General features: G+C 49.9%; 3 pseudogenes; 2 read left to right on the top strand and 1 right to left on the bottom strand.

Annotated features, from left to right (window-relative positions):
* Nucleotides 1-4211, top strand: LOC140605402 (adenosine deaminase pseudogene; annotated as a pseudogene).
* A 546-nt stretch (nt 4212-4757) lies between these two features.
* LOC140605401 (CXXC-type zinc finger protein 1 pseudogene) lies at nt 4758-5815 on the top strand (annotated as a pseudogene).
* Nucleotides 5816-10012: 4197 nt separating this feature from the next.
* Nucleotides 10013-11947, bottom strand: LOC140605400 (RNA-binding protein 4B pseudogene; annotated as a pseudogene).
* Nucleotides 11948-20124: the final 8177 nt, after the last annotated feature.

The raw sequence follows: 20124 nt of genomic DNA, 5'->3' as shown, positions 1-20124 counted from the left end.
ATGGGGGCTCGGTGCATGGCTGAAGCATCTCAAAGTGAGGTGTGGCAGGTGTGGGCTGGGGGCCCTTGCTTGGCTGGAGGGCAGGTGTCTTCCTGGGCTGCGGGGGCCTGGCTGTGCATCCACGGGCATGTCTGCTTCCTGGAGCACACAGATTCCCTGAATTCCCCACAGGCCCTCCTGGATGCTCCTGCAGGTGTGCTGGCTGGGGCTCCACCACGCTTTCTTTCGGGGGTTCAGGGTCCTGTCTAGGGGCATGTGGGCACATTTCTTGCCTGGAGCCTGGGGTGGGGGGGCATTTGGAATTGTCTGCCAATGCGTTGCTGACAGCGGGACGGGTGTTCTCCTCAGGATACTTGGGTGGTGTCTGGGTGTGTCCCAGCCCATGGCCCTGGGAGCCAGCCTGGGGACCCTCGAGGGACACTCTGCAGGGCCTCTTGTCTCTCTGCTGCACAACCAGGCTGTCAGCCCTGACACAGGGTTGGCAAGCCGGCTGAGGGGTGTCAGTGATCGGCACTTCCTGGGCACCAGGAGGTCCACCAGGTGGGCTGAGGCTAACTTGAGGGCTTCTGAGATGAGATGTGGAATGGGACCAGACACTCATGACTGGATTGTCAGTACGTGGTTCCATCAGCAGGGCAGGCTCAGGGATAGAAGGCCTCCTGGTGGTGTAGACAGGCATCGGCATGTGTGGACACTGTGGGAATAGAGAACACATGGGACTCCATGAGTTTGGCCCCAGCACTAAGGCAAAATGAACACTCAGGAAAGAAAGAAAGAAACCAACTAACGGCCAAGACCTTAGTAACAACCCCCTCCCCCGTAACAGGGATAGAAAAAGATGGGATCTGTTGATCTGACTCACCCTGGGAGTAGGGAATGCAGTTGCAGGGCTGGTCCGGAACAAAGGTATGACTGGATGCTTTTGATGCCCTTGAGACATTGTGGGGGGACACGCAAAGTCCTGCCTCACAGCGATGCTTCTTCCATTGGACCAGCTCTTCCATCCACTATGCTCATGAGGCAATAAGAGTCCTGATGCTGGAGAGTCATGGTGGCAGCTCCTGAGAGGGGATGGGCAGGGGAGTAATGTGTCATGAAGGACAGAGGCCTGTTCTCTGAGGTGGTATGTGCTCCAGGAGTGCCCGCCAATGACCATCACATGCCAACCAGCCACGGTTCACACACATACAAGGCATAAGGCAACATCATGGGCACCAAGGAAGAAAAGGGTGCAAAGACCACGCTGCTCAACTGCCACTGGTCAGAGAGGAAGTGGAGCCCCACCTCCCCCAGGAGGCACATGGAGCCCAGGGAGTGCCCAAGGGCACAGCCGGGGAAGCAACACACACTCACCCTCACATAGTCACAAGATTCCGTGTCTTCCTTCCAGGTGCGCTTCTGCCCCTCCCGGGGTCTCCTGGGGAACCTGTGGAGCAGGGCCTTCCTCTGCTCGGCTTCTTGCCTGCACGAGAAATCAAAGCAGGGAAAGGAGAAGGAACTCCCTTCCCTGGCTTCCAGCCAGACACCTGCTCGGGGCTTGGGCCAACCTGGTCCTTTCCCTCCTCAGCCACTCTCTGCCCACCTCTGCCCCACCCTGACTACAGTGACCCACCAGGTCATCCAGGCAGTTTGTTTCATGCAGAGTCAGAAAGGGTCTGCCTTGGCATGTGCCAAGCTCCATACATTCACTGGTGCAGGGACACTTGTCCAGCCACAAACCCCACACCAAATCAGCAGGGACAGCTCCATCACCCAAATGTGGACCCTGTTAGTCTGGGAGCTCCTCTGCCTGCCTCGCCCAGCCTGGCTCTGCCCGCAGCCGCCCTGCACACTGTGCATGCACACGGACTCGGGGTCTGTCATGTCAGCCCTGGCGATCGGGTCACAAGCCCCATTCCTCACCTTCGTCTCTCTGCCTTCTCCCTCTCAGCCTGGTCCAACAGCCCAGCCTGGTGCCGCTGGTCCCGCTGACTCCCCGGCTCCACATTCTCCTTCAGCCTCCTGGACCCCAAGTCCATGGGAACAAGGGTCGTGCCCCAGTGTTTTATGGGGCATCTGGTGCTTGATGCCTTGTGTCCAAAGGCCCCACAGTCCCTGCACTTTACCTGGGGGTGGAAGGGGCAGGGGTCAGTGCATCCACTCAAATGCCAGTGAACCTGCCAAGCACATGAATGGGAGGCCGTCCTCATGGAGTGGCACATGGGATGAGGACAGGGGACATCCTATCTGGCTAGTGAAGTGTCAGTATAGTGAAGACCTCAGGATGCATCCTCTCACAGCCAGTGGGAGGGCGGGGCAGGGAGGAGGGATTGCAGGTGTCAGTTTGAAGACAGGTGGAAACATCATTAAGATTCGGGACAAACACAAGCGTGGATCTAATCTTATGGTGCCCTGAGACTGATGCTCAGAGCCTCTGAGTGTCCCAATGTGTAGACTGCTGGGATTCCAGCCCATGTCAGGATGGACAACAGGGTCCGGTCAATGATCTTCTGTGAGCCTAGCCTGTCGCAAGACTCCTGGCAGAGCTCCTGCTTCAAAACCCATGCCAGCCTCCCCACTCACCCTGGGAGGCGGGACAGGTGGTGGGGGGTCCGCTACATGAGAGGGGGTGCTGGCTGCAGATGGGGGGCCCCGGTAGGAGGATAGGTCCTGTGGCTGAGGGTCTTCTCTCTAGGGACTCCTGACGCTGTTGCCCTTTTTACAGGTTTGCTTTTATGTCCAACTCAGCCCATTGTGAGACCCTGGCACAACCTGGATGGCCCCAGGACCCTGTGGAGTGCTGCCTCCCTGTTGCGTCCTGGACACAGCCACACTGGCCCAGGCACACGGGACACATGTCCTTGAGGGGAGACGGCTTGGCTGTGCACCTCAGGAGGCCGAGGGGCCACTGTGGCCGTGCACGAGAGTGTGAGCAACAAACACTGGTGGCGTGATTTTAAAAACCCCAAACAAGAAAAAACTTAAAGTAGTGCCTTCCATCCTCCACGTGGGAGTAGCGCCTTCCACGGACCTTATTTCTTTGCCCTTTTGCAATGTGCAGGAATGAGTGAGTGGCTGCCTTCCGATGCTCTCTAGGGCAGACTCCTCCCTGGCACAAGAAATTACAGTCACGTGAAGCAAACTGCCCTTTGAACTCAAAGAAATTGTTTCAAAAGAAAAGTTTTTTAAAAGATTTGCTTGATATTATCTGCCTTGTTCTTATTGACTTGAAATGTTGGCATTTTCTAACTGTGCCTTGTTGGCTACAGTAATTCATTATTCCTGTCAAAACTGAAAAGTGCCCTAATTGAATGTGTTTGAATGTTATCCTTGCACAGTTCTTTAAATTGAGAGACAAAATGTTTTACCTCACTGTTGGACATACATTCCAAGCTTTTCAACTTTAGGAGAAAAAAAAATAATCATGTTTTCCGGTATTGTAAATTTTAGACTATTTCGTATACATTGTATTAAAACTGCCACATCAATTTTAATGTAGAGATTTTGCAAATCCTAGGGGAGGTGGTGGCCCTGGTGAGCCAGAGCCTGCAGGAGGGAGAACGGGACTTCAAGGTGAAAGTGAGGTCCATCCTGTGCCACCTGCGCCACCAGCCCAGTTGGCCCCTGGAGGTGGTGGAGCTGTGTCCGAAGTACCAGCAGACTGTGGTGGCCATCGACCTGGCAGGAGACGAGACCATTAAAGGGAGCAGTGTCTTCCTGGGACACGTGAAGGGCTACCAGGAGGCTGTGAGGAGAGGCATCCACCGCACTGTGCATGCAGGGGAGTGGGCTCAGCGGAGGTGGTCAAAGAGGCTGTGGACACGCTCAAGACGGAGAGGCTGGGCCATGGCTACCACACGCTGCAGGACGAGGCCCTTTATGACAGGCTGCAGCAGGAAAACATGCACTTCGAGATCTGCCCCTGGTCCCGTTACCTCACAGGCCCCTGGAACTCGGACACGGAGCATGCAGTGGTTTGGCTCAAACATGACCAGGCTACCTACTCCCTCAACACGGATGACCCACTCATCTTCAAGTCCACCCTGGAACGGATTACCAGATGCCCAAAGAGGGCATGGACTCTGCCGAGGAGGAGTTTAAGAGACTGAACATCAATGCGGCAAAGTTTAGTTTCCTCCCAGAAGATGAAAAGAAGCAGCTTCTTGATCTGCTCTCTAAAGCCTATGGGATGTCATCTTTGGATGCTTCAGGGCAGCATCCCTGAAGACATTATGGCCACTTCTCCAAGCCCTCCCCCTGGGGATGGAGCCTCAGTTCCCTGGGTTGAACGACACTTACCTTTACTCTTTCAAGGAAGACGATGATGCCCATAGTCAACTTCTGCTGCTCTTGAAGCCATGTGCCTGTTTCTAGACACAGGAATACCTCAGCACACCACATCTCTCCTGACTACGGGCCAGAGTCTGGTTGAATCTGAAGCCTCCCTCCTATAGTGACGCATGTGAAAATCTGGTGCTTAATAAAGAACTCAAAGGCTGGTATTGTTGGGGGAAAAAAAAGGAGATGATCATATTTCTTTCTTTCTTTTTTTTTTTTTTTTTGGAGGACTGACTTTGTTTATTAAGGGAACCGAGAACAGATCACGTACCCTGGAACCTGAGTTATGCAGGAAGGTAGAAAATATCTACAGTGACTGGGTGACAGAACGAAGCACAGCACAAGGTCCCAGGCCAGCCCACCATGGGACACTGCTCCACTCCCCACATGGAATACTAAAACCGAGTGGTTTTAGCAGCTGCCCCAAGACTCCAGTAATGATGCAATGGAACAAGGATTCTATACGGCTCCCCTCAGCTTCCCCGGAGAGAGTGGATGTGAACAGGTCAGAGGCCTGTCCGCGACAAAGTGGGGCGGCCAAGGCTGCCTCTGTCCTGGCCACTTGGGGCTGGAGCAAAGGCAAGCCTGGCCTCCTGCCCGGGGCAGATGGCAAGGCCAGTCGAATCCACAAGCTGCCTCATGGGCTGGGGGAGGTTGGAAGATGTGGCATCAGGGAAGCGTTCCCACACCAGGCATCCATCCCTCAGAACAGCTGTGGATCCACGGTGACCCCACTCACCCCACTGCCCCCACAGGGGTACGGAAGCAGCCCCCGCAGCCCACACTGAAAGTGTGGCAAGGCTGGAGGGGAAGGTGGGAGGCCAAGGAAGCCTGGGGGGTGGACCCGCTGATAGTAGCAGAGCTCTGGAGGCTTCTGTGAAATGGGCCGACAAGTGTCCCCATTTCATGTCCACCCACAATCCCAGAACAGGCCCTTGTTTGGAAAAGCAATGAGGGTGACAGTGATGACACGGACCTGCAGATCTTCTGCATCTCCTGCGGGCACCCTATCAACCCACGTGTTGCCTTGCGCCACATGGAGCGCTGCTGCCAAGTACGAGAGCCAGACGTCCTTTGGGTCCACGTACCCCACACACATTGAGGGAGCTACACGACTCTTCTGTGATGTCTACAACCCTCAGAGAAAGACATACTGTAAACGGCTCCAGGTGCTGTGCCCCGAGCACTCCCGGGACCCCGAAGTGCCAGCTGATGAGGTACGTGGGTGTCCTCTTGTGCGTGATGTCTTTAGCTCGCGGGTGACTTCTGCCTCCTGCCCAAACGCCAGTGTACCCGCATTACTGCTGGGAGAGGTTGCGGCTGCTGGAGTGGCCCTGGAGCGTGTGCACGCGTGGTACAAGCCGGACGAGCTGTTTGAGCAGGAACGCACCGTTCGCACGGCTGGGACTGACGGGCAGGATCACTGGCCCTGACGCTGCACCTCACGATCCAGCATGACCCGCTCACTCCCGAGCCGCGCTCCAGTGCTGACCGCTGAGCCTCACTGGCCCCGAAGTCCCCACGCTCTGCATTCCAGGCCCGGAGCCGCCCGAATCCCCCGTTTGGCTGCTCTGCCATTCATCTGTTTCTCCAGTGGTCCCTGAGTTTCTCCCTGTGCCCACCCACCATTTGACTACCCCGCTGCCGGTATCAGAGGGTCTCAGGATTTTCTTCTGTCCTTGTCTGTCCCTCTGTCTCTCCGTTCTCTGTGCCTGGGTGGGACTGTGCAGTTTGCTCACTGTTGCCTCCCCTCTCCCTGGTTTTGTTAATAAAATTTTGAAGAACCAGAAAAAAAAAAAAAAGATGATCTCTACAGGGATAAACTCTGTAAAGCCTGAAGCTCAATCAATTGATGTTGAAAACTCTCAAAGGGAGTAAAGGCTTGATCTGAATGGTCTAGAACATGTGCTGTAATTTAATAGAAGAGATGGTCGTCTTAATATTTAATGATTTAAAAGAACTTCTCAGTCCATGCGAAGAGTACAGTCCAAGGATAAATCAAATTTCTGAACGCATTTTATGCTACATATGTGTATACTTTGCAATCCTCAGGTGTTCGTGCCAAATATTCTCTTTCAATAAGTCCTTCTATATGTTTCTTAATAACAACTGTACTTGGGAAGAATCGAGCCTTCACCTGCTGAGTTACCTCTGCTACTAACACACTGTGCTGCATCTTCTTTCTGGATTTCGTTATCCGCAGGATAGCAGCTTCGATCTCATGTTTCCTGTCGTCATCTACTTTCTGCCTCGTTTCTTTCCTTTCTGGGTCAGATTCACCTTGTTTGGCAGCAACTGTTTGAGTCTTGACTCTGTGTACTTTGGATGTGAACTGATCATTAACTGTGAATCTGTGGCCATTTTCTGTTTCCTTGGACTTGGGTTCTTTTGTAGAAACCGCTGTGTTGGTTTACCACAGGCGAGGGACTGCAGGGCTCTACCAAGTTCTCTTTCAGGGATATCTGTTTCTTGTTGAATTTCCTCAAACGTGTATTTTTCTCTGTATGATTTAATTCATACATCTTTTATTCTTCTTTTGGCAAACATCAGATAATATGAGCAAAACTATATTTCTTGCTCACTATAGTTACCTACATTCTTTTTTGCTTTATATAAGTTTGTAAACATATGTTAAGTGGATAAAATTCTTGGCTAAGGACATACTCCAAAACTCTGACATATACTTTTCTGAGTTAGGGGAAAAGAAAGCTTATGAAACTTCCATTAGACCATAATCACACAGCAAACTAAATTAGTATATGCTGTTTTTAAATTAACATCTGCCATTTTTAAAGACTTCAGGTTTTGGTTACAGCTAAAATGATTTTTATCTGAAGTTTATGAAAGAACAGAAGCTGACCACACAAATCTTACTCATAAGCATATTGGCCGTTTCAAAATAGAAAATAATAAAAATAAACCTATAATCAAGGAAATTCCACTCATCTTATTAGAAAAAAATAGCTACCAATGTTATTATAAATACAGATGGCAATTTGTAATAACTAGGTTTCATGATATTTGCTTTATTTCTTTTTTTTAAATTTTTATTGGCGTTCAATTTACTAACATACAGAATAACCCCCAGTGCCCGTCACCCATTCACTCCCACCCCCCGCCCTCCTCCCCTTCCACCACCCCCAGTTCTTCTTCTCTTTTGATTTTAAAGTAACAGATTGGGATCCCTGGGTTGCGCAGCAGTTTGGCACCTGCCTTTGGCCCAGGGCGCGATCCTGGAGACCCGGGATCGAATCCCACATCAGGCTCCCGGTGCATGGAGCCTGCTTCTCCCTCTGCCTATGTCTCTGCCTCTCTCTCTCTCTGTCTCTCTCTCTCTGTGTGACTATCATAAATAAATAAAAAAATAAAGTAACTGATTACTTCATAATAAAGGCAAGCCATTTAGCATTTTATAATTTAATTCTTTTATAAATTTCAGACCCCAAAAATTTCAGATCAAGTATTACAAAACAGCCAGCCTTCAGAATATATTTTGTTTGGCAGACAGAATGGTTTTTCTTCTTTTGAATTGGAATACATTCATGCAGTACTTAACTTGCTCTAAGCTGACCCATCCCTACTAGCTTCCCACATTGTCACCAGGGGGGCATGTGAGGCTGACACCCGTTTTTAATATTATAAAACTCAGTATTAACTTACAAAAATTAAGTTGCATGCATGGAGCAAAAATTCAAATATATCATAAACTTGATGCTAAATCTTAATACTCATTCCTAATTTGGGAAAAAGAGATCAAACCAAAAAGGACTCATCTTCATAATACTTAGTTACATAAAACATTATCAATAAGAAATGTTTCTATATATGGATACTGTCTTTTTAGAATAGTGTTAACAGTAACCTGAAATCTGAGATAGATAAATCATTCATATCACAAAGTATTATATACTGTCTTTCCTATACAGTCTTGGCTCCCAAACAGTGGGCTTCAACTTCATCCCTACATATAATATAAACATTCTCAAATATTTGAAATAAAGGAAAGGTGTCATTAATAAGGCTAACTAAAATTACAACAAAGGCTTTCTTCTAATCCTAGAGAATGAAACAAAAAGGTCTTGTAAGACACATTGGAAATGAGGAAGAATTTGAAGTCAAGTTGGCCCTGGACCCTTTTACATTGCTACTCCTTCTGTTTGTTCAAGTTAAAGAATAAGAGAGGCCACCAACTGCTCCTTAGTGGAACAGGCTGCAAAGAAAACAAAGCAGCTAAGTGATGATGAGGAAAACAAAGAATATAAAAAGTTGTAGTTATGAAGATGATCAATAAATAATGGAGCTCCTGGCTGGCTCAGTTGGTAAGGCATGCAACTCTTTATCTATCTCAGGGTCATGAATTCAAGCCCTATGTTGGGCAGAGAGATCACTTAAAAGAATTAAAAATAAAAGACATTAAAAAAAACTGTAAAAAAATGATGGTAGTAATTCTATTCTGAAGTTTAAGAAACAGCAAGGAGTAACAAATAAATTAGAGAGACAGTAATCTCCCTATTTTTTTCTTCCATTCCCTTTTAATTTGAATACAAATACAGAAAGAATCATGTCGTCTGCTCATAACTCACTCTTTGACTATAGAATAAGTCAAAACTTGTAAATGCGTCATTGAAAACATATTAACACTCCATCTGCAGCCTTTGAGGTTTCAGCCATACTTCACTACCAGCGTTGTGTGAGCAAGCCATATAATTTCATGTCTCCTTGTGTCTCTTTATGCTGCTCTGCCTCAGAAACCCCTTTTTTCCTCTCCTGGGTAGCTCAGTGGTTGAGCACCTGCCTTCGGCCCAGGGCGTGATCCTGGAGACCCGGATCGAGTCCCACATTGGGCTTCCTGCATGGAGCCTGCTTATCCCTCTGCCAGTGTCTCTGTCTCTCTCTGTGTCTTTCATGGATAAATCAATAAAATCTGAGTGGCTCAGTCGGTTACGCATCCCCCTTGATCTTGGCTCAGGTCATGATCTCTTGGTTGTCGGATAAAGCCAGATGCCAAGCTTTGCATGTTCGGCAAGAAGGCTGCTTGGAACGCTTTGTCTCTCCTTCTGCCTTTCCCCCTGCTCGTACTCTCCCTCTTTCTCTCACTTTTTTTTAAGTGTTAGAAACGTTTATTTGTCAAAATATTTTTTAAAAAGTGGGAGGAGTGAAATAAAACAAGGCTAAATTTCAGCTAATGCTGTACCACGATCACAGGTCAGACATAAAGCAAAACAAACAAAACAACAACCCCCACCCCCAAAACCCCAATGGTCCTAGCAGTTTCAGAAGATTAGCCTCAACGTTAGGGCCCAGAGCTAACAGAAGAGTAAAAGGTCTCGTGCCACTACATGGTCATTTTAAAGGGAAAGGAGATGTTGCAGGTAGACAGGGAGAAGGGCTCAATTCCTAAGGAAAGCAAGATAAGAGGGGGATCCACGGTACAGGAAAAAGGGGATGCCAGCATAATCCTTACCTAGGGCTGCTCAGAGGCTGAGAATATAAGGAACGGAGTGAAAGGCTACAGGGACTAGTATCAAGAGGAAAGATAAGTCAACTTATAAGAATTAAATTAAGAAAGAAAACACAGTTGGTCACAAACTCCTTTGTTTACTCAAACACGAAGCAATGGAAACATCGTGGCAAGGGGACGCGCGGAGCAGGTTCTCATATATGACCGCAGCCCAGGGTTCAGTCCGCAATGATCCTACCTCCAGTTTCTAAAGGCTGAGCACCGTGCTCGGTCCACATGTGCTCCCGCTCACACTGGGCCATGCCATACAGAGAATCCGTGCAGCTGCTGAGGCCTGCGGCAGCTCACTCTCTGGCCCATAACCGTGGGGAGCACAGCTGTGGCACGACGAAGGGGGCTCCTGTCCCTTCCATAGTAGGACGAGGTGTTGGCAGCGGCAGCAGCCACAGAGCCGAAGTGGCAGCAGCCCCTGAGCTCGGCAACAGGTGTCTGTCGTAGGGATCAACAGAAGTGGGGTTGGGGTGACTGGTCCCAGCTGTGCTCTGGTCGTGAGGCAGATGGGACATGGACTGCTCCACGCAGTTGTACGCAGAGGCTGCTGCTGCCGCCGCCACTGCCTCATAAGAGCGGACCCGGTAGCGCTTCTAGGAGTCGATGCTCCATATGCATCGTTGTAACACGTGGGTTCCCCGCAGCCCAGGGTGTACGGCGTGCGCACTGCTCCATACTGTCCGTTATACTGCTCAGTAAAGTCCGCCACACGACCTGTGCGATCTACTGGACACTCTTTGGACCGGTGCCCCTCTTTCCCACGCCGATAGCAGCCACTCTGGTCTCCCATCCCAGGGGCAGTCCGAAGTCGGCTTGTGGATAACTGCACGTGCATCCTTTTGTCTTGAAACTCTGTGTTGTCAAGGCCCCTGATGGCCTCCACTGGAGGCCCGTTTGACACCTTGAAGCTTAAATAGGAGTTGTTTGAGGAGACCAGTGTGTGCCTCTCAGTTCCACTGGCTGCTTGTGGTCTCCAGGGGAGGTGGGATTTTACTTATTGAGTCCCTCCTGTAGGGCCAGCATTATGTATCCTGAGAAGCAAAATGAGCTCTGGCCACGATCTGTAATGTTGGAACACCAAGGAGGACAAGTGGTGTCCCAGGGAGGCCTTGCATTGTGGCCTTACTGCATGTGGGGACATCTGTGATTTTGATTTATATTTGGGGTATCTCTGAGGCAAGAGTGCCCTGAGTTCCTTACCCTAAAAGGAACAACTCTTAGACAGTGGCCCAAGAGTTTGTAAGAGGTGCTGATGGAACCATTTGCTGACCAGGGCATCCAGAGCTAAATGGCAGCCTAAAGCTTGGCTTCTACTGCTGACTGTTGGGTGGGTTGTGTCCTTTATTAGGGACATAAATATTCCACATGAGATCCCCCCCTGTAGCATGGTGCTCATACCATCCATAAAGTAGACAAACTCCATTGCAGTTCACTCAGTTGATGTCATGGGGGCTCCCTACATAGCCAAGGGGACTGGGGATGGCTGACCTCTGGTATGGTGGCATCCAGCAAGGGACTGAGGAAGAACAGGGGAGACCTCCCCTGCAGGTGGGATAAGCCCGCGGCCTCAAGTTTGACTCTCTCCTGCATTGAGGAGACCTCAGTAGCTATGCCTCCCAAGGCTCAATGGACAGCTGGATGTGGATGGTCACACGCCAGTGTCTATAGGAACCTCTCTTTCCAGGAGAGCCCAGGATGTGGCAGCAGTTGTTACTTGGTTGGTGTATAGCATAGACAAGGACGATATTTTCTTGCATCTGAGGGCCTTGGGCACTGTATGTCCATTATGGATATGTGGTCCAGAAAAAAAAAGGCAAGTCCATTGCTTGTCATGGGAAACAAGTCCGACCTAGAGGAGCGGAGGCAGGTGCCCATCGAAGAGGCAAGGACTAAAGCAGAGGAGTGGGGTGTGCAGTACGTGGAGACATCAGCTAAAACGCGAGCCAATATGGACAAGGTATTCTTTGACCTAATGAGAGAAATCAGAGCCAAAAACATGTCCAAGAACAAAGACAAGAACGGCAAGAAAAGCAGCAAGAACAAGAAAAGTTTTAAAGAAAGATGTTGCTTACCGTGAAAGCCAAGATGGCGGATGAAGTCAGTCGCCACTAAGGACATAGGGCGGGCTCATTAAGAGAAGAGTATAGTTGACGCCTTGATGTGTTCCTTGCTCTCCCCAACCTCATTCACACATACTTCTTTAAAAGGGGAAAATATTTGTGAATCAGTGGCTGGCAGGAGAAATAAGCCCTTGTCCATGCATTGGAATGGCTACTTTGTTGGGAGGCTTTGGAATTTCCTTCTTCCCTTCTCCTTCCCAAAAGTTTTATCACATATGTAGTGCTATAGGTAAGAAATAAGTGTTAACTAAAAAGAAGTGTACTGTCATAGCATCTTATTTCCCTCCCTAGTTTTATAATATCACCATCTTTTGTTTTGAAATAAAAATGTCTAATTAGGTTTGGGGAAGGGAGTAGGATAAGACTCTCCCTAACTCTTATCAGCTTAACAGAAGTATTCAAATAAATCCATTAAGCTCTAATAAAAACTGAGAGATTTTTGGGATAAGTTTTTTGGCAATACCCCATGGATCTGAAGCACGGTGGATAAAATAAAAATAAATATGAATTGGGCCAAATAGGTCAGTAACAAGCTCACAAACCCTTCACACATATGAAAAATGAAAGTTGAATTCTTTGTATTTAAATATTAGCCAACTATAGCCTGTGTTAGCTATTTCTCTCCTGTAGCATCCTGATTTTTGTGTAGAAGCTTCTTTTTAGCAAGTAAGTGAAGACTCAAGAGTAATATACTTTACAAATGACACAGTTTTCTAACCAGGTCAAGACTATATCTTTGGATACACCATCTCCTAATTGCCAGATCGTAGGCTCATCCTTCTCTGTTGGTAACCAATGTATGTCCTTCTGGTCAACCTCTGCATGCAGAGGTGAAGAGAGCCTCTTTGTGTGTTTCTTTTAAGTATAATGAGTTCTTCTGAAGAATGTGATGAGTTGAAATTGTATTTTCAAATCATGAAGCCAGAGCCTGTGCCAGACCTTCTGCTACCTCTCATAGATTTGCTCTAATTCTAAATGTAAAATTAGGAGAAGTGGAAAAGGAGAAGATAAGCCATTGCCTTTTTACCTCTAGGAATTGGCTGCTATTTCTATGTAATTTTCTTCTGAGACAGCCATAGAGTTGGTTAGAAAAAGGCTTTTACTGATGAGATATTGTTAAGCATTCTTGTATCAATATTCTCAATTTAGCAACCAGAACATTTTTCCTCACGAAAGGAGTACTGTGTGATGAAAACCCAGTATTCAGCATATTTTCCCCCTTTTTTTGGAAGTGACATTTCACACACAGGTGCCAAAAGTGAATTGGGGTGGGGAGAGTGAGAAACTTTCAAATTTATAGTTATTACAGAAATTGTGGAAATTATGATCTGACTGGAAAGCAATCTTGTATCACCTCCCAAAGAATCATGGTCATTTTTAAAATAAAAAGCAGACAAAAAATTGTTGTTTCCTGCCTTGTTAATGTTCTCCATTCTCACTGGTGTGAGGTGGGATCTCATGGTGGTTTTGATTTGTATTTCCCTGATGGCCAGTGATGTGGAGCATTTTCTTATGTGCTTGGTGGCCATGTCTATGTCTCCCTCTGTGAGATTTCTGTTCATGTCTTTTGCTCAATTCATGATTGGATTGGTTGTTTCTTTGCTTTTGAGTTTAATAAGGTCTTTATAGATCTTGGTTTCTAACCCTTTATCTGGTGTGTCATTTGCAAATATCTTCTCCCGTTCTGTAGGTTGTCTTTCAGTTTTGCTGTGCAGAAGCTTCTTATCTTGATGAAGTCCCAATAGTTCATTTCTCCTTTTGTTTCTCTTGCCTTCATAGATGTATCTTGCAAGAAGTTACTGTGGCCGAGTTCAAAAAGGGTGTTGCCTGTGTTCTCCTCTAGGATTTTGATGGAATCTTGTCTCACATTTAGATCTTACATCATTTTGAGTTTATCTTTGTGTATGATATAAGAGAATGATCCAGTTTCATTCTTCTGCATGTGGATGTCCAGTGTTCCCAGCACCATTTATTGAAGAGACTGTCTTTTTTTTCCAGTGGGTAGTCTTTCCTGCTTTGTAGAATGTTAGTTGACCATAAAGTTGAGGGTCCACTTCTGGATTCTCTATTCTGTTCCATTGATCTATGTGTCTGTTTTTGTGTCAGGACCACACTGTCTTGATGACCACAGCTTTGTAGTACAACCTGAAATCTGGCATTGTGATGCCCCCAGCTCTGGTTTTCTTTTTCAATATTCCCCTGGCTATTCGGGGTGTTTTCTGATTCCACACATATCTTAAGATGATTTGTATCAACTCTCTGAAGAAAGTCCATGGTATTTTGATAGGGATTGCATTGAATGTGTAAATTGCCCTGGGTAGCATTGGCATTTTCACAACATTAATTCTTCCAATCCATGAGCATGGAATATTTTTCCATCTCTTTGTGTCTTCCTCCATTTCTTTCAGAAGTGTTCTGTAGTTTTTAGGGTATAGATCCTTTACCTCTTTGGTTAGGTTGATTCCTAGGTATCTTATGCTTTTGGGTGCAATTGTAAATGGGATTGACTCCTTAATTTCTGTTTCTTCAGTCTCGTTGTTAGTGTACAGAAATGCCACTGACTTCTGGGCATTGATTTTGTATCCTGCCACACTGCCAAATTGCTGTATGAGTTCTAGCAATCTTGGGGTGGACTCTTTTGGGTTTTCTATGTAAAGTATCATGTCATCTGCGAAGAGGGAGAGTTTGAATTTTTCTTTGCCAATTTGAATGCCTTTTATTCCTTTTTGTTGCCTGATGGCTGAGGCTAGGACTTCTAGTGCTATGTTGAATAGCAGTGGTGAGAGTGGACATCCCTGTCCTGTTCCTGATCTTAGGGGAAAGGCTCCCAGTGCTTCCCCATTGAGAAAGTTGCTGTGGGGTTCTCGTAGATGGCTTTTAAGATGCTGAAGAATATTCCCTCTCTCCCTACACTCTGAAGAGTTTTGATCAGGAACGGATGCTCTATTTTGTCAAATGCTTTCTCTGCCTCTATTGAGAGGGTCAGATGGTTCTTGTTTTTTCTCTTGCTGATATGGTCAGTCACATTGATTGTTTTACGTGTGTTGAACCAGCATTGCATCCCGGGTATAAATCCCACTTGGTCATTTTGAATCATCTTCTTAATATATTGTTGGCCTCTATTGGCTAGTATCCTGTTGAGAATTTTTGCATCCATGTTCATCAGGGATATTGGTCTCTAATTCTCCTTCTGAGTGGGGTCTTTGTTGGGTTTTGGAATTAAGGTGATGCTGGCCTCATAGAAGAAGTTTGGAAGTACTCCATCTCTTTCTGTCTTTTAAACAGCTGTAGTAGAATAGGTACGGTGTCTTCGTTAAGCGTTTGATAGAATTCCTCAGGGAAGCCATCTGGCCCTGGACTTTTGTGTCTTTGGAGGGTTTTGATGACTGCTTCAATTTCCTCCCTGGTTATCGGCCTGTTCAGGTTTTCTATTTCTTCCTGTTCCAGGTTTGGTTAATCGTGTTTTTCCAGAAATCTGTCCATTTCTTCTAGATTGCCTAATTTATTGGCATATGGCTGCCCATAATAAGTTTTTAAAATCGTTTGTATTTCCTTGGTGTTGGTAGTGATCTCCCCTTTGTCATTCATGATTTTATTAATTTGAGGCTTTTCTCTCTTCTTTTTAATAAGGCTGGCTAATGGTTTATCTTACTAATTCTTTCAAAGAACCAACTCCTGATTTTGTTGATCAGTCGCACAGTTTTTCTGGTCTCTATTTCATTGAGTTCTGCTCAAATCGTTTTTAACCCTCTTCTTCTGCTGGGTGTAGGATCTATTTGCTGTCTTTTCTCCAGCTCTCTGACAACTGGCTTTCTGACATTGAATTGTAATCCAGATTTTGTAACTCTGTGGGAGAGAGGACTGTTTCTGATTCTTTCGAGGTGAGTTTTTCCTTCTAGTCATTTTGCTCAGTGCAGAGTGGCCAAAAACAAGTTGTATTGGGAAAAGGAGAAAAAGAGAGGAGAGAAAGAAGGAAAGAAAAGAGAAAAAGAAAAAAGAAAAAAAAGAAAGAAAAAGGAATAAAGGGAAAAAAAGGTGGGGGAAGCAAACAGAAATCAAAAAGCAAAACAAGGGATCCCTGGGTGGCACAGCAGTTTGGCGCCTGCCTTTGGCCCAGGGCCCGATCCTGGAGACCCGGGATCGAATCCCACATCGGGCTCCCGGTGCATGGAGCATGCTTCTCCCTCTGCCTGTGTCTCTGCCTCTCTCTCTCTCTGTGACTATCATAAATAAATAAAAAAAATTTAAAAAAAGCAAAACAAAAGAAAACAAAACAAAGCAAAACAAAACCACGGGGTAGTATCTTCTGATTCTGTATACTTTAAGTCCCTTGAATTCCCCTGGAAGTTGTCCGTCTAGCTGGTCTTCTGGGGGAGGGGCCTGTTGTGCTGATTCTCAGGTGTTAGCACTTGGGGGAGCTGCTCTGCCCCCTGCCTGGTGCAGGGCTCAGTGGGGGTTGTTTACCCCGTGAGGCCCCTGGAGTAACAACCGCAGTGGCGGAAGCAGGTCTGGAGCCCTGGAGTCAGCTCCTGCAGTAACTACAAAGCTCTTGGTCTGCAGGGCCTTGAGGCTCCAGGGCGGGGCCGCTGATCTGCTCAGCCTGGGGCAGGAGCGTCCTCGCTGTCCTGGGCCCTCCGGGCCTCTGCCTGTCCCGGGGGAGGCCAGATCCCGGGCTGTGTCCTGGCGCCCTGTGCTGTGGGGCCTGCGCTGTTGGATTTGCGCTCCCGCCCCGCAGACCCCTCCGCGGAGCCTCTTCCTCTGCCCTAGCCCCTCCAAGCTGCTCCCTCCATGCAGCCCCCTCCGCGGAGCCACCACCCGAGCCCCCGCCGAGCTGCTCCCGCCCCGCAGCCCCCTCTCCGGAGCCTCTTCCTCCGCCCGAGCCCCTCCAAGCTGCTCCCGCCGCGCAGCCCCCTCCGCGAGGCCGCCGCCGGAGCCCCCCCAGCTGCTCCCGCTCCGCAGCCCCCTCCGTGGAGCCTCTTCCTCTGCTCAAGATGCCGAGCTGCTCCCGCCCTGCAGCTCCCTCCGCTGAGCCGCCCCCAGCCCCTCAGAGCTGCTCCCGCCCCACAGCCCCCTCCCCGGAGCCTCTTCCTCTGCCCGAGCCCCTCCAAGTTGCACCGCTGCGCAGCCCCCTCCGCGGAACCACCGCCCGAGCCCCCCCTAGCTGCTCCCGCTCCGCAGCCCCCTCCGCAGAGCCTCTTCCTCCGCCGGAGCCCCTCTAAGCTGCTCCCGCCCCGTAGCCCCCTCCCCGGAGCCTCTTCCTCTGCCCGAGCCCCTCCGAGCTGCTCCTGCCTCGCAGTTCCCTCCGCGGAGCCGCCCCCAGCCCCTCTGAGCTGCTCCCGCCCTGCAGCCGCCTCCCTGGAGCCTCTTCCTCCGCCCGAGCCCCTCCAAGCTGTTCCCGTTTCGCAGCCCCCTCCGCGGAGCGTCTTCCTCCGCCTGAGCCCCTCCAAGCTGCTTCCGTTCGCAGCCCCCTCCACGGAGCCTCTTCCTCCGCCCGAGCCCCTCCAAGCTGCTCCCGCCCCGAAGCCTCCTCCCCGGAGCCTCTTCCTCCGGCCCAAGCCCCCCAGCCAGCTGCTCCTGCCCCACAGCCCCCTCCGCGGAGACACCGCCTGAGCCCCTCTGAGCTGCTCCCGCCCCCGCAGCCCTCTCCCCGGAGCCTCTTCCTCTGCCCTGCCCCCCCCAGCTGCTCCCGCCCCGCGGCCCCCTCCGCGGAGCCGCCCCCGAGCCCCTCGGAGCTGCTCTGGGTCCCGCCCTGCGTGCTGCAGCCCTTAGGGAGCTCAGCGCACTCTCCCGGGGCGCAGGTGTCTGTTAGTGTCTCAGGGAGTCCGAGGGCATCCCCGACCTCCTGGGTCTTGTTCTAACTCCCTGCGAGCCCCTTTCCTCCCGGGAAGGTTGGTGCAGCTCCTGCTCCTCCGGGACGGGGCTCTCCTGTCCTGGGGACACTCGCCCCGGCCTCAGCCCGGCTCCTTGTGGGGCCCCTCCCCCTTGGAGGCCTTTTGTTTCTTTATTTCTTTTTCCCCGTCTTCCTACCTTGATAGAAGCCGAACTCTTCTCACTGTAGCACTCCAGCTGGTCTCTCTTTAAGTCTCAGGCCTAATTCGTAGATTTTCAGGATGATTTGAAGGTTATCTAGGTAATTTGGTGGGAACAGGTGATTTGGGGACCCTACTCCTCTGCCATCTTCCCCTCCTTCGATCTTTTTTTTTAATTAGGAAAAAATCAGGCAATAATGTGGGGTGTGACATACAAATGTCCCCACCCCCCGGGAGCTGAAGAAGCAGCAGGAAGGGGCCCCCCCCCCGCTGTGCCCCGCTTAGAGGCCTGCGCCCTTGCTGCTCTCTATCACTGTCTGCAGGGCAGAAAGTTGGGGCGGGAGGAGCAGGATGGTGCTGCAGACGGGACATCCCACGTGGTGGCGGGACAGGCTGATGTGCGCTGAGGACACAATCCTGCGGCAAGGCTTTGGGGCTATCCGCGCAGTTAAAACTTGCTTGAAAGGAATAAAAAGCTTCTGGCTTCTTTCTTCTTCTTTTTTTTTAAGATTTTATATATTTATTTGGCAGAGACCAAGCATGAGCAGGGGGCAGGGAGGGCAGAGGGAGAAGCAGACCTTCCGCTGCGCGGGGCGCGGGGCTCGATCCCAGGACTCTGAGGTCACGGCCTGAGCCCAAGGCAGACGATTCCCGCACTGAGCCACTGGGCGCCCCAGCTCCTGGTGCTGAGGGGGCCCCACGTCCCGGGAAAGGCCCCGATGCAGCCGCGCCGGCAGGTGCCCACGGCTCACCATGGAAACTGCACCGTCTCTGCCTCCATGTCCTCGTCCCACAGCGGCCTTGAGCTGCGGCTCCATTTCGGGGCAGCGGGCGGCCGTGCTGGCCACAGGGTCCCCCGGCATCGTGGGCCCCTGCAGGTGGAGCAGACCCTAGTGGACACACCTGCCGAGAGCAGCCTGATGCCTCCAGGAGCCCCGGGCCCACGTGCTCCTCTCCTGAGTGGCCCGGCACGTCCCCGGGCTAAGCCCCGCCGGTGCCCGAGCTCGAGGGTGTGGGCCCCTCCTGCCCCGGGGAGCTCCCACGCCTGCACCTCCCTGGGCCGCTGCCCCGGGTCCCGCCGACCGACCCTGGAGATCGAAGGCTGGACCCACGTCACGCTCATTTCTCCTCTGCGGATTATCCACGGTTCTTTGCTGCGATGTCCTTAACCGAGGGATTTTAAAGGAAGGCCGTCTCGAAGGCCACTCGCCCCCCCCGCGGACGGGATGCTCTGTGCTCTCGCTCTTCTCCCAGGCGAGCTCTTGAGGGTGACACCTTGTCCCCACATCCCCGTCCTCCCAGTGGCGGGCACAGCTCCTGCCCGGGCCGGCGGCTCCCTCCTCGGCTGAATGAAGGCACCACCAGCCCAGGCTGCTGCCTGGAAGAGCCTGTGCGGCTGCGCTAATTCCGCTGCATGTCCCCTTGCATGTGCCTAATGAGGCAGTGCTGATGTTTGGGCTCCTAAGGACTCAACATCCATTCTCGGGTGTCATTTAGCTTTTGATTTATTGTCTGTCTCTCTCTCAGCGTTTTCTTTTTTTGCCATTTCCTCCCTCTCGAAGGAATGGGAAGCCAAGTATTTTCTCCACCTGGAGCTCACCTGGGGAAGCGATCCCATCTTATCTGTTAAACATCTTCAGCCGCGAAGAGGTTGCAAATTGCCAACTGCCCTCTCCAGCTGCAGCGGAGGCACAACACTTACTTGCAACAGGGGACCGTCTTTCTATGATTCCCTCGCATCCTATCATTACAAGTGCCTGTGCTCAGATTCAGTATCATTATGTCATTTGCAATGCGGCAGCACGATGAGAACCAAATCAGAAAACACCACTTCCCGTCAAAACCGCAAATTGTAAACATGCATTTCTCTTTGAGTCTCGGAGATTCCGTGTATTTACCACCTGAAAATCCATACTTTGAGAGCTCTTTGCCCAACTTGTTGGAAGGTTAGAGAATATAAGAATGTTGAAATGTAAGATTTAGTGATGGCACGTTTGATAAAATGCCACAATGTCCCCAATGGCTGGGTTCAGAGAAGAGCAAAAGAAAAAACACAATGAAAGAAAACAGAAACACAAGACTTCTGGCAATTCTCACAGCTCAGTGCACATTTTCCACGACTGTGGGACCACAGCCGGGTCGTGAG

This window comes from Canis lupus, chromosome 15, assembly GCF_048164855.1.
Source record: "Canis lupus baileyi chromosome 15, mCanLup2.hap1, whole genome shotgun sequence".
NCBI lineage: Eukaryota > Metazoa > Chordata > Mammalia > Carnivora > Canidae > Canis > Canis lupus.
Note: the sequence above shows the minus strand (reverse complement) of the source record. Positions and strands in the feature narration are given on the sequence as shown.